Source organism: Mustela lutreola, chromosome 11, assembly GCF_030435805.1.
Source record: "Mustela lutreola isolate mMusLut2 chromosome 11, mMusLut2.pri, whole genome shotgun sequence".
Taxonomy (NCBI): domain Eukaryota; kingdom Metazoa; phylum Chordata; class Mammalia; order Carnivora; family Mustelidae; genus Mustela; species Mustela lutreola.
Window position 1 is genome coordinate 81,877,046 of NC_081300.1, and position 15,588 is coordinate 81,892,633.

The 15,588-nt window shown below is 33.5% G+C and overlaps 1 non-coding gene across 1 annotated transcript; it reads right to left on the bottom strand.

Moving 5' to 3' along the window:
- Positions 1–4,896: 4,896 nt before the first annotated feature.
- On the bottom strand, positions 4,897–5,003 carry LOC131811946 (U6 spliceosomal RNA). The gene has a single exon (XR_009346186.1). It is a non-coding gene; the product is annotated as a U6 spliceosomal RNA (small nuclear RNA).
- Positions 5,004–15,588: the final 10,585 nt, after the last annotated feature.

Below are 15,588 nucleotides of genomic sequence, written 5' to 3' on the forward strand. Positions count from 1 at the left end.
AAAATTTACAACTGTTAACAACAAAGAGAAAATCCTGAAAGCAGCCTGGGAAAAGAAGTCTGTATTGTACAACAGTAAAAACATTTGATTGGAAGCAGACTTATCCACAGAGACCTGGCAGAGCAGAAAGAACTGGCATGATATATTCAGTGTTAAATGAGGAAAACAAACAGCCAGGAATACTATATCCAGCTAGGCTATCATTGAAAATAGAAGGAGAGATTAAAAAGCTACCAGGACAAACAAAAGCTGAAAGGATTTGCAAACACCAAACCAACTCTCCAGGAAATATTGAAAGGGGTCCTCTAAGCAAAGAGAGAGCCTAAAAGTAGTAGATCAGAAAGGAACAGAAACAATATAACATAACAGTCAAATTATAGGCAATACAATGCCACTAAATTCATATCTCTCAATAGTTACCCTAATGTAAATGGCCTAAATGCACGATCAAAAGACACAGGGTATCAGACTGGATAAAAAGCAAAACCCATCAATATGCTGTTCAAGAAACTCATCATAGACCCGAAGACACCCCCAGATTAAAAGAGAGGGGGTGGAAAACAATTTACCATGCTAATGGACATCAGAAGAAAGCTGGGGTGGCAATCCTTATATCAGATCAATTAGATTTTAAGCCAAAGACTATAATAAGAGATGAGGAAGGACACTATATTATACTCAAAGTGTCTGTCCAACAAGAAGACCTAACAATTTTAAATATCTATGTCCTTAATATGGGAGCAGCCAACTATATAAACCAATTAATAACAAAATCAAAGAAACACATCGACAATAATAAAATAATAGTAGGGGAATTTAACACTCCCCTCATTGAAATGGACAGATCATCCAAGCAACAGATCCACAAGGAAAAAGGTCTTAAATGACACACTGGACAAGATGGACATCACAGGTATATTCAACACATTCCATCCCAAAATAACAGAATACACATTCTTCTCTACTGCACATGGAACATTCTCCAGAATAGACCACATCCTGGGTCATAAATCAGATCTCAACCATTATCAAAAGATTGGGATCATCCCCTGCATATTCTCAGACCACAATGCTCTGAAACTAGAACTCAATCATAACAGGAAATTTGGAAAGAACACAAATACATGGAGACTAAACAGCATCCTTCTAAAAAATGAATTGGTCAACCAGGAAATTAAAGAAGAATTGAAAAAATTCATGGAAGCAAATGATAATGTAAACAAAAGTGTTCAAAATCTGTGGGATACAGCAAAGGCAGTCCTGAGAGGAAAATATAAAGCTGTACCAACCTTTCTCAAGAAACAAGAAAGATCTCAAATACACAACATGACCCTACACCTGAAGGAGTCGGAGAAAGAACAACAAAAAAAACCTAAACCCAGCAGGAGAAGAGGAATAATAAAGATCAGAGCAGAAATCAATGAAATAGAAACAAACAAACAAAAAAAAACACAAAAAACCAAAACCAAAAAAAAAAAAAAAAAACCCAATAGAACAAATCAACGAAACTAGGAGCTGGTTCTTTGAAACAATTAATAAGATTGATAAAGAAAGAGAAAGGACCCAAATAAATAAAATTATGAATGAAAGAGGAGAGATCACAACCAACACCAAAGAAATACAAACAATTATAAGAACATACTATGAGCAACTCTATGCCAACAAATTCAACAATCTGGAAGAAATGGATACATTCCTAGAGACATATAAACTACCACAACTGATCCAGGAAGAAATAGAAAACCTGAACAGACCGATAACCAGTATGGAGATTGAAACAGTCATCAAAAATCTCCAAACAAACAAAAGCCCCGGGCCAGATGGCTTCCCAGGGGAATCCTACCAAACATTTAAAGAGGAATTAATTCCTATTCTCCTGATACTGTTCCAAAAAAATAGAAATGGAAGGAAAACTTCCAAACTCTTTTTTTTCTGAGGCCAGCATCACCTTGATCCCAAAACCAGACAAGGATCCCATCAAAAAAGAGAACTACAGACCAATATCCTTGATGAACACGGATGCAAAAATTCTCACCAAAATCCTAGCCAATAGGATTCAACAGTACATTAAAAGGATTATTCACCACGACCAAGTGGGATTTATTCCAGGGCTACAAGGTTGGCTCAACATCTGCAAATCAATCAATGTGATACAACACATCAATAAAAGAAAGAACAATAACCATATGATACTCTCCATAGATGCTGAAAAAGCATTTGGCAAAGTGCAGTATCCCTGCCTGATTAAAACTCTTCAAAGTGTAGGCATAGAGGGCACATATTATCAATATTATCAAAGCCATCTATGAAAAACCCACTGCAAATATCATTCTCAATGGAGAAAAACTGAATACTTTTCCGCTGAGGTCAGGAACACGGCAGGGATGTCCGTTATCACCACTGCTATTCAACATCGTACTAGAATTCCTAGCCTCAGCAATCAGACAACAAAAAGAAATTAAAGGCATCCAAATTTTGCCAAGTTGGCAGAAGAGAAGTCAAACTATCCCTGTTTGCAGATCATATGATACTGTATGTGGAAAACTTAAAGGACTCCACTCCAAATCTGCTATAACCTGTATAGGAATTCTGTAAAGTGTCAGGATATAAATCAATGAACAGAAATTAGTTGCATTTTTTTATACCAACAAGACTGAAGAAATAGAAATTAAGGAGTGAATCCCATTTACAATTGCACCCAAAACCCTAAGATACATAGGAATAAACCTAACCAAAGAGACAAAGAATCTATACTCAGAAAACTCTAAAGTACTCATGAAAGAAATTGAAGAAGACACAAAGAAATGGAAAAATGTTCCATGCTCCTGTATTGGAAGAACAAATATTGTGAAAATGGCTATGCTACCTAAAGCAATCTACACATTTAATGCAATCCCTATCAAAATCCCATCCATTTTTTTCAAAGAAATGGGACAAATCATCCTAAAATATATATGGAACCAGAAAATACCTCGAATAGCCAGAGGAATATTGAAAAAGAAAGCCAAAGTTGTTGGCATCACAATTCCAGACTTCAAGCTCTATTACAAAGTTGTCATCATCAAGATAGTAGGGAACTGTCCCCAAAACAGACATGGATCAATGGAACAGAATAGAGAGCCCAGAAATACACCCTCAACTCTATGGTCAACTAATCTTCAACAAAGCAGAAAGGAATGCCCAGTGGAAAAAAGACAGCCTCTTCAACAAATGGTGTTGGGAAAATTGAACAGCCACATGCAGAAAAATGAAATTGGACCATTTCCTTACACCATACATGAAAATAGACTGGAAATGGATGAAGAAGCATAATGTGAGAAAGGAATGCATCAAAATCCTTGAGGAGAGAACAGGTAGCAACCTCTTTGACCTCAGCAGCAGCAACTTCTTCCTAGGAACATCGCCAAAGGCAAGGGAAGCAAGGGCAAGAATGAACTATTGGGATTTCATCAGATCAAAAAGCTTTTGCACAGCAAAGGAAACAGTTAACAAAGCCAAAAGATGACTGTCAGAAGTTATCAGGGAGAAGATATTTGCAAATGGCATACCAGATAAAGGGCCAGTATCTATCCAAAATCTATAAAGAGCTTATCAAACTCAACACCCTAAGAACAAATAATCGAATGAAGAAATGGGCAGAGGACATGAACAGACATTTCTGCAAAGAATACATCCAAATGGCCAACAGACACATGAAAAAATGCTCCACATCACTCGGCATCAGGGAAATACAAATCAAAACCAGAATGAGATACCACCTCACACCTTTCAGAATGGCTAAAATGAACAAGTCAGTCAATGACAGATGCTGGCGAGGATGTGGAGAAAGGGCAACCCTCCTACACTGTACGTGGGAAGGCAAGCTGGTGCAACCACTCTGGAAAACAGCGTGGAGGTGCCTCAAAAAGCTGAAAATAGAACTAGCCTATGACCCAGTGATTGTAGTACTGGGTATATACCCTAAAGATACAAATGTGGCATTCTGAAGGGGCACACGCACCCAAATGTTTATAGCAGCAATGTCCACAATAGTTAAACTATGGAAAGAACCTAAATGGCCTTCAACAGATGAATCAATAAATAAGATGTGGTATATATGTACAATGGGATACTATGCAGCCATCAAAAGAAATGAACTCCTGCTATTTGTGATGACATGGATGGAACTAGAGGGTATTATGCTTGGCGAAATAAATCAATCTGAGAAAGACAACTATCGTATGATCTCCCTGATATGATGAATTGGAGATGCAACATAGGCGGTTTCGGGTGTATGAAAAGAAAAATAAAAGAAGATGGGATTGGGAGGGAGACAAACCATAAAAGACTGAATCTCACAAAACAGACTGAGGGTTGCTGGGGGGAGGTGTGTTGGGAGAGGATGGTGGGGGTATGGACATTGGGGAGGGCAGGTGCTATGGTGAGTGATGGTGAGTGCTGTGAAATGTGTAAACCTGGTGATTCACAGACCTGTACCCCTAGGGATAAAAACACATTATATGTTAATAAAAAATTAAAAAATAATAATTTAAAAAATCCATTAAAGAAAAAACACATATTGCAAGCCCAAAGGTAATCTCATATTCAATCAAAAAAGTTTGAAAGTTTTCCCCTTAAAGATCAGAAAAAAGACAAGTGTGTCCACTTTCACTACTCTCATTTGACATAGTACTGGATGTCGTAGCCAGAGAAACAAGGAACACAAAGAAATAAAAGACTCCAAAAAAAAAAAAAAAATAAAGGAAGAAGTAAAATTTTCTTTTTTTGGATAACATGAACTTACATGTAAAAAACTCCTAAAAACTTCACAAAAAATTTTGAATTAACAAACTTAGTAAAGCTGCCAAATACAAGATCAATAAATAAAAGACAAGAATTTTGTTTTGTTTCTTTTTTTTTAATATGGAATGCTTCCTAGTTTTTCATGTCATCCTTGTTCAGTGATCAAGCTAATCTTCTCTGCATCATTCCAATTTTAGTATATGTGCTGCCAAAGTAAGCACAAAACAGGAGCATTTTAACACTCTAATGATGAACTGTCTGAAAAAATAAAGAGAACAATCTAATTCACAATAGCATCAAAACTAATAAAATACTTAGGAAAAGATTTAACTAAGAAGATGAAAGATCTGTACCCCATAAACTATGACATTGATAAAGAAATTGAAGGAAACATAAATGGAAAGATAGCTCATATTTATGAATGGTAAGAATTAACATTGTTAAAATGTCCATACTACCGAAAACCATCTGTAATTCAATTCCTATCAAAAATCCAATGTTAGGGGCGCCTGGGTGGCTCATTGGGTTAAGCTGCTGCCTTCGGCTCAGGTCATGATCCCAGGGTCCTGGGATCGAGCCCTGCATCAGGCTCTCTGCTCAGCAGGAAGCTGCTACCTCTTCTCTCTCTGCCTGCCCCTCTGCCTGCTTGTCATCTCTCTCTGTCAAATAAATAAATAAATAAATAATCTTTAAAAAAATCCAATATTATTTTTTTACAGAAGTTACTAAGGAATCCTAAAATTTATATGAGACCATAAAAGACAACAAATAATTAAAGCAGTTCTGAGAAAGAATGAAGAAGCAAAATTACACTTCTTGATTTGAAACTATACTACAAAGCCCTCATGCTCAAAACAATAAAGTATACTGGCATAAAAACAGACCAATAAACAAGTAGAACAGAATTGAGAGTCCAGAAATAAATCCTTTCATACAGTCACCTAATATTTGACAGGGGCCAACATATTTAATGGGTAAAGATAGTCTGTTCAATAAATGATATTTAAAAGATAGTCTGTTCAATAAATGATATTTAAAACCAGCATGAAACTGGAACCTTATATCACTCATAAATCTTAACTTGAAATACATTAAAGACTTAAATGTGATGCATGAAACTAAATTTCCTAAAGGAAAACATAGGAAAAATTCTCCTTGACATTGGTCTTGCCAATAGTTTGTTGGATACCAGGCCAAAAACACAAGCAAAAGAAGTAAAAATAAATAAAAGGTATTACATTAAACTAAAGTTTCTGCATTGCCAAAAAAAAAAAAAAAAGAGAGAGAGAGAGAGAATGAAAACACAATCCACAGAATGGAAGAAAATACTTACAAATCTTATATCTGAAAAGAGGTTACTAACCAACAGATACAAATAGAAAAAAAATATAATTAAAAAATTAGCAAAAGGATCTCAATAGATTTTTTTTTCAAAAAAGTTATATAAATGACCAACAGGAGCATTAAAAGTGCTCAACGTAAAAACTCAGGGCAAAGTCATTATGTTGTTTTTGTTGTTGTTGTTTACCTCTGAAAAACACAGCAAGATATTACTACCTATTAGAATATATACTACCAAAAAATTAAAACTAACAAATTTTGGTAAATATTGGGGAAAATGGAGAACTTAAGCACTGTGATAGGGATATAAATTTGGATGGAAAACAGTATGGAGATTATTCATATTATTAAAAGTAAAATTACCATATGATTCAGTAATCCCACCTCTAGGTATATATCTAAAGGAAACGAAGTCACTATTCGAAGACATATCTGCACTTTTATGTTCATTATAAAATTATTAACTCTAAGCAAGAGATGGAAATAACTTCAGTATCCATTAATGGATGAATGAATAAAATAAGTATGGTAAATATATACTATGGAATACTACTTAACAATGAAAGATTAAGAAATACTGCCATTTACAACAGCATGGATGGATCTTGAAGGTATTATAGTAAGTGAAATATTTCAAAGATTTTATATATTTTTTTTAATTTATGTATTATGATATCCCTTACATACAGAATCTGAAGAAAAAGCAAACTAATGGAAACTTAGAGAGTTGACTTGACAAGAGGTGAACCTGGGGTGGAATAAGGTGGTCAAAGGGTACAAACTTGCAACTATAATATGAAAAATTTCTGGGGATCTAATGTACAGCACGATGATCATAGTTAATAATATATACAAACTTTTTTATTGTGCTTCCCTTTATTAAACTTTGCATATATCACATTCTTACAAGTTGAAAATTTATAGCAATCTTGTATAAAATAGGTCTGCTGCCACCATTTTTCTAACAACATTTGTTCATTTTGTGTCTCTGTCACATGTTGGTAATTCTTGCAATATTTCAAGTTTTCTCATTATTATTGAATTTGTTATGGTGATCTGTGATCAGTAATTATGACCCACTGAAAACTCAGAACTAGTTTACTTACAGTATATACATTGTTTTTCTTTAAAGACATAATGCTTTTGAACAGTACAGTACAGTGTTTATTTTTTATATGCACTGGGAAACATAATTTTTTATTTGCACTGGGAAACCAAAAAAAATAATAATAATTTGACTTAGTTTATTGAGATAATCACTTTATTGAGGCACTCTGGAACAAAACCTACAAGACCTCTGAAGTTTATCTCTACTGTACTATATACATAAAAGTTGCTAAGAGAGTAGATCCTAAAATTCCTTACCATACATGCATAAAAAACAGTGGCAACTATATGAGATAGTAGATGTATTAACATTTTTATGTAGATTATATTGCAATACAGATGTATGCCAATTTATCAAATTGTACAAAATTTACACAATGTTAAAAGTTTGCAATGTTATAAGAAATCATTTCTTAAATTTACAAATTATAATATGTCGATTATTTTTCAATAAAGCTGGAAAAAACTTTTTGTAGAATTAATCAATTTTTCAAAAAAGGAAGTAAGGAAGTAGAAACTGCAACTAACTCTGAAATAATAGAATATAAAATCCATTTTAGTTATAGACACTGTGACAAAAAATATTACTTAGTTTACAATGAAGGAGTACTTATGAAGCATGAAGGATGGTCTATAAATAAGGCTGAAAGAGCTCAGTTTTAAGGTTTAAATTTAAAATCTTCCTTTGAAATACTAAACTGACCACCCAGTTTTCCAAACATAAATGTCTTAACTGCATGAATTTATTTCATACAACTCTATAATCTAGTTTCCTAAGAAAGCAGCATGCAAATTTTGAATAAGACAGACTTGCTTAAGTTTCTTTATGTTCAACAGTAAAGGATACCTCCCTAAAAATAAATAGAAGAAAAATCAGCATATTTATTATGGTAATTATTATTTATAATGAGATTCATATTGAATTAGGGAATATATATCCTCAGAGGGGGTAAATAAAATGAAATTTATTTTGGTAAATGTGTCTATGAATAGTCAATACAATGCCTCAATATAAATGAATATTATCATTTTGAACAATTTAATTACTATTATTAGAATTATTATAAGTATAAAAATAGCTATCATTTTCGCATGGAATATGAGACTCTCATGCTCCATGCTTCATCACATCCACACAACAACTCTGCATAATCAGTATTATCATCACCATTTCATGGGTGAAAAAACTGAGGCTAACACATTTAGATAACTGGTTTATGATTACATGGCTGGTAAAGATGCATCACACTAATTTAGGCTTTATGATTTCAGAATTGTACTCTTTCCACTGCACATTCTATTACTCTGTAAATACTTGGCTTGTTTTCATTTAGTTCTTTAATTTTATTCATGTGGTGATGGCTTAAAGCTTCATTTAAAGGAAGCTTAAAAAATTCATTTAGCAAAAAGCTCCCAAGAATTAAAAATGTCATGGATCTAATGTAGACATGGATATCATTAGTTAATGGGTAACTATATATTTTCCACTCTAGTGAGATAACAATCAGAGTATTTTTCTAAGTTTTAGTCTCTGGGTGTTCAAAAGGACTTTGTTAAAATAGAAATATTTAGACAAAGGTGATCAAAAGTCTGGATCAGGTCACCTTAAGATAAATATGAGGAAACTGAGGAAACAAATGGAGATTTGAACACTGAGCTATGATATAATGAATGGTTTAAAGTATTTAGTAGAGCATAGAAAAGCCCTTTAAAGCCTGGTCTTAGCCTAGCATTGCAGCTTCTGGGATATCTGTCTATCTATCATCTACCTATCTATCTACCTAGATATAAATTTGAAAACTTTTTTAACTTAAAGATTTTGAGAAATAGAACATAATTAGCACCATAGAAGATCTGTTTATGATAACAACCTAGCCCCTCCTCCCAGTTTGTTAATATTCTCTCTTATTTAATGTAACATTGTGCAAATATACCACTACTGATCTGCCGTTATGAATGAAATAACTATAATCATCTGTTTGCATATCCTGGTGAAAATATTCATTTAGTTCCATGTTGTATTTCTAGGAATGGACCAAATTTTTTTTTTAATTTTTAAGTTTTCTAAATATTGTCCAACTTACCTCATATGTTTTTATTATGTCCACTGTCACATTATGTCCACTTCACATTCTTGCAAGACATTTTCACTGTAGCCCAATATGGTAAGTGTGTAATAGTATGTCATTCTAGGTTTTAATTTATTTTTAATTTAATTTAATTTAATTCCAGATTCATAATAAAGGTAAACAGTTTTTATATATGAGTGGCCATTTGGATTACCCTTTCTGTAAAGTACATGCTCAAATCTTTTGATATCTTAACATTGTATCATACTGACTTCTTTAATAGTAGATTTTCTGAGTGAACTTTTAGCTGTGTAGGTCTTCTCTATTTATTTTGAATTGTTTTCATTTCAAAATCTTTATATTTATTTTCATAATCTGCTTTTATTTTGCTTTGTATATTATCTATCTATCTATCTATCTTTCTATCTATCTATTTATTTGCAAGCAAGAGAGAGCGAGCAAGTGAGAGCGCAGGGAGGGATAGAAAAAGAAGGGAAAAGAATCTTAAGCAGGCTCAAGGCTCAGCACAGAGCCCAACCTGTCACAACCCTGACATCATGACCTCAGCCAAAATGAAAGAAATAAAATAAAATTAAGGTGTTAAAATAAAAGGAAAAAGAGTTGGAGGTTTAATTAAGTGAACCACCCAGGCACCCCTGTGGTATCTTAAATTAGCTGTCATATCTTTAAAGTTTTAGAGTATCCATTTGGTTCATTTAAAAATCTTTCTCAATATCATTTTTTGTTTCAGTTTTTTGTTCAATTTCCTTCCCCTCTCATTTCTTTGAGCAGAGTAATCAAGCCATTTTACAATCTTTATTGATTATTTTAACATCATACTTAATCCCATTTTGTCTATCAAATCTTGTTAATGATTTTTCTTTGTGTGCTTTGTTCCATTTTGCTATGTTCAAGACATTATATTTGAAACTCTTATTGAGTAGGGATAATTAAGAGCTATAATAATGGTATGGTCCTCCTTGGCAGGATTTTCTCTTATATCTGAGACTCTACAAGACAATCATACTCCAAATTCCGTGATTGACTTTCTCAGTTTACACAGAAGGCAAGGTAGGCTCTAGTCTTATTTCTGCTTCTCCTTGTGCTTTGGGGATCTCAACTTAAATTTGGGTTGTACCAAAGTCCTCAAATTTGATTGCTGCTGGATTTTGAATTTTGTTTCTCTAGTATCAAGAGCCTATTAAAAACACAGCTCAGTGTGTTTTAGCAGTTTCAACTGCTCTCATAGCTAAAATGGCTTCAGGGCATATATCTCTAGGCTCTCATTGTATTTCCTATTTTGGCCCAGTAATCCCTCACTTATTTTTATAATCATTCTTATATTTTTAACTTTAAAAGCTATTTTGTCTGGATTTTTTGTTGTCTTAAGAAAGAGTTTTTAGATCACCATTGCTAGAAGCAACAACAAATATACATGAAAATATCTGCAGTAGTTTATCACATCTTTATGGCTTTGAACTTCCATAAGCTGAGGCATCCTTCTCTAATCACTTAGGCAAACTCCAATTTACCCTTTAAAACAACACAAGAATTGCTTCATTTAAGAACATGTTCAGGGATGACTCTTCCCCACTGTTCTTACCAACATTCCCACACACTCTTTGCTACCCACACCTTGTTTATGAACTTTCATTAGGTATATCAGCGTCACCAGAATTTTGCTCTATTGTATTTTTGTCCTTTAGAGCTTTAATTAAATATGAATTCCATAGAAAGTCTGTCCCTTTTCTTTCAAACCTGGGTTAGTTCTTTCTTCTCATTCTTTGTCAGAAGTTACTTTATTAGAGAAACTTACAGCTGTATTGTGACTTTGGAGCCTTTACAATTTTTTGACTGGAAAAATAACCCATCCCTGAGATTTTTACGCAGCTTCCTAGCTGATATTATTCAGAAATCTGTTCAAAACAGACTTTTTCAGGGAGGCCCTTTTGGACCACTCAGTTACAAAACCTCTTCTCAATCACTGCTCTTTTTAAAATGTGCTTATTTAGTTCAAATATGCATCACTATTAAAGAAAAACCAGTACGATTTTTTTCTTTTTAAAGTTGGCTTACCCATTATCTATCTCTCCCATTAAAATGATTCCTCTGGGCTGGGGTTTTGTTGTGCTCATCTTAGGCCAGGCACTCAATAAATTGTCTCTGAATGATTGAATTGTTTGACTCCCTTGCTAGATTCTCAACTTCATGAGGCCAAGGATTGTTCTATTCAGTCCTTCTTTATCCTCAATGTCTGTTATATTGCAGTCACTTACGTGACTAATGGGAAAAATCACAGAAAGAAAGAGTTAAAACTACAGAAAAACCCCATAGGTTCAATAACACAAAGCTTTCTAAAATTATTTAGCCCAGGAATTGAATACTGGCTGCACTTTTGATTTTTTTTAAATGGTATTGAATTTAATTTAAATGGAAATACTTGAATGGTAGAATATTTTAAAAAATTATAAAAGCAACTTGCTCCTTAACGTAAGAATTATATAGGGCATCTCTTCTGGAAGCAAAATTTTCAAATGTCAAACATCTGAAAGCATAGAAGGAGAAGTAAGAGTGTGAATTGTACTTCAATGCTCTTTTCTTTATATTCAGCAAACAGCTTCATTCACACATTTCCAATTTTTTCAACTCTTTTGACAAAGCCTTCAGAGGAGTTACTGCTGATGACAACCATCACAGCCTAACAGGAGAAATTTTATAAAGAAAAATAATCTCATGTTTTTCCCAAATTTTTAAGGATATGGTGAAGCTCTGTCGGATTCAAAGGAGGAATGTGCAATTCCATGCTATATATCATAATAACTTATTTTAATAGTGGCTTTGCAATTTTTCAGATATATCCATTTACTGAAACCACTATCAAATAAACAAAAACAAACAAATTAACAAGGGGGGGTTCGAGACAGGAATTAACTAATTGAAAAATAGCACATGTTCACAGAGTACACAACACATATCCCAAGTACTACTATAGGTTTCAAGTAATATTCAAAACAATAGTAAACATGATTCAGACCCTACCAGTCAAATCATAAATGGGAACTTAACTGTAAATCCTTATCTTTAGATCAAAGCGGGTAATTGGGTGCTGAAGATACATTATAGAACTAATATGTTATAGAACTCCTCTGAAATGAGTCATTTATTCCATCACTTTTCCTGCACAGCTGCTGACCCATGTTTTGGTTCCTGGAAATAGCTGCTACCCTGTCATATATCTTAAAAGCACATTTATTGATAACTCTACTCATTCCTCCATTCCTCTGTGACTGTCACTGTGTTAAAATGTGGAGTCAGCTGACTCACTTGTGGTGGTAATAAAGTAGATGAGTTTGCAAAGTATTTTGTTATTTCTAAAAATGCAAAAACCAAATTACATTGAAATCACAAGGGGTGTTTCAGGGAGAGCTGTAGGATGTGGTTTCTTGTGTAATCCAAGAGATTAGCTCCAACACATATTTAAACTCTCCTCTACGAGCAACCTTAGTGGTAAGGCAAGAAAATAAACAGATGTATACACACCCTGGCACAAAATTATCACTTATGTTTGGCTTCCTAGTCTCCTCGTGTTACTTATTTATCTTAACTTCGCTCTGAAATCAGGGAACACAGAATCTCAATCAGTTGACATTTTTCTACTGAATTACCCAATAGTCTGATCATACCCCTAAGACTTTTTAAAAATTATTTCACTCATAATCCCAAATCTGCTTTGCTTCCTCATCTTAGTACACTGTAATTTGATTTCAAAATGAGGACAGTTGTCAGTAATGCCACATTCATTAATCTATTTTACAATTCCATGTACTTAGAACTATGAAAATATGTTAATAACATCCATTCCAAGAAGCCACCCTAAATTTATTATCATGAAACAAGACCTCAAGAAAGAGAATTCAATATCATCCATGTATTTGCAATTTATTGCAATAAAGCCTTTATCAATAGACTTCCCTGTGCACATGGTGGTCAAATTGCTGGTGAAAACCAGCTTTCTCATGGCTTCTAGGTAACCCAAGTGAGCCTTTATTGATACTGGGAAGGGATAAAGCAGGGAAGGGATAAACAGTGATGTAAGAATTGGCTAGACAAAAGTAATGACTCTCATTACAAAGTGAGTATTTTAAAGCAAAAGAGCCTGTTGGGAATATTGTTTTATAAAATAGTGGGTTTTTTTATTAACTTTTTAAAATTCAATTAGTTAACATATAGTGTACCATTAGTTTCAAATGTAGATTTCTGTTATTCATCCATAGCATATAATAGCTAATGCTCAGTACTTACTCTTATAGCTTCTTAAAAGCAGAATTTTAAACCACTGAGCCACCCAGGCGCCCTTGAAAGCAGAATTTTAGATCATATTTTCTGATTACTTCCATGTAGTACAACACTTTCCTGCTAGCAACCTTCAAAACATACTGTTTGTTAGAGGAATTTCTTTAATAATAAATAAATAGGAATTTATTTAAATTTATAAATATATAAAATAAAGAGGAATTTATTTAAATTTATTTAAATATTGCACACTGTTTCATTGTTCATAAATAAGGTGATGATATTATAGCCATTATTTGGTAGCACTGATATATCACTTTCTTCTTACTTCTTAGTGCATTCTCTCTACATAAAATAGATATATATTTTAAAAGAATCTGAATCTGTGGCAAACTTTTAAAAAACCCTATACAGTAAAGTTTATCATTTTAAGTAATCTCAATTATCTTCCTCAATTGTGATAGTATATCCTTCTATGTAGGCCAGATATTGTATGAGGGATTTGAAGAGACACACTTTTCTAAATTTTACTTTTCTCATCTGCAAAATGCTGATCATGATCCTACAATAAAATACACTTACAAGTTTTTGATGAAAATTTATTTATTTATTTTAAGATTTTATTTCTTTATCAGAGAGAGTGGGCGAGAGAGCAAGCACAGGCAGACAGAATGGCAGGCAGAGGCAGAGGGAGAAGCAGGCTCCCGGCTGAGCAAGGAGCCCGATGTGGGACTCGATCCCACGATGCTGGGATCATGACCTGAGCCAAAGGCAGCTGCTTAACCAACTGAGCCACCCAGGCGTCCCTTTTGATGAAAATTTAATCTGTATAAACAATATATTTTCTGTAATGTGTGGTTCATGGAAAACATCTTATTTAATTATAAGCAACAGCAGTATTAGAAATTAAGTAAATGTGTCTATAATATTTAAAATTTTAACACATAATTCCATGCTTTGCCTTATTTTCTCAAATCCCTTTACCACTTTCATTGACGGAGTCAAATGTACTTTTTCTACTAGTAGCTGGCTCTTTTTTTGTCAGAAAGATGCCCTTGTGAATTATTTGTAATAGAGATATTAGCAATAATAATAATAATAATAATAATAATAAATAGCAATGAAAATGTTAAAAAAAAGTTTTCTTAACTAATTAGGGTTCTTAGACATCAATTAGAGGAACCACCTCTGGCAAGCAAATTAATGTGCAAGACATTCAAGTCAGTCAGATACAGGGTTGTCCGTAGACTGAAAGCTGAAGCAAAAGGACTAGGTTTGGAAAATAGGTAAGGACAGTGAAAAAAATGATCTAATTTTTGGGCAAAGTAAATTCTTAGGTGTCCTTTCAATGGAGTCCTGGGCATTATGAAGCAGAAACTCTGGAGATTATCTCAATCCATTGGAGTCACCCCGTTTATTAGCTTACTATTGACAAAGTTATTTACAAACTGTAGAGCAAGAGGTTATAATGTAGAAAACTGATGGTAATGCACAAGATTCTTGTTAACTATAATGCAAGTTAATGATTTTTCATTAGAAAACATAAATTGTATAACCCAAATTATGGGCCCAGAGCACTTCTGCTGCACAACTCTGCTTATATTCCAAATAACCATGTGAACTAGTTTTAATATCTGCTTCTCTTATTAATTTTTGAATAAAAATTCTTGACACAAGTATTTTATAATTGTGTGATAAACATGCATTTAATTTCTTGGAGAACAAAACACACTTTAGCAGAACTATGTTCGTTCACAAAACCAGCCTTGATAACACACTTCTATATGTTAGAAATGATGGAATAATTGTAGAATATTGGGCACTCGTTTGGTATTCTTTGCCATGTTTTTCACTATCTAAAAAGAGATCAGTGAACTTGGACTGGAGTTAGTAGACATGGAAGAAAATAAAATATTACAGAGAAGAATACTCTGTGGTCCACAACCTAAATGGGCTGGGATTCCCATCATTTGGATCCCTGTAGCTTTACAAAAGT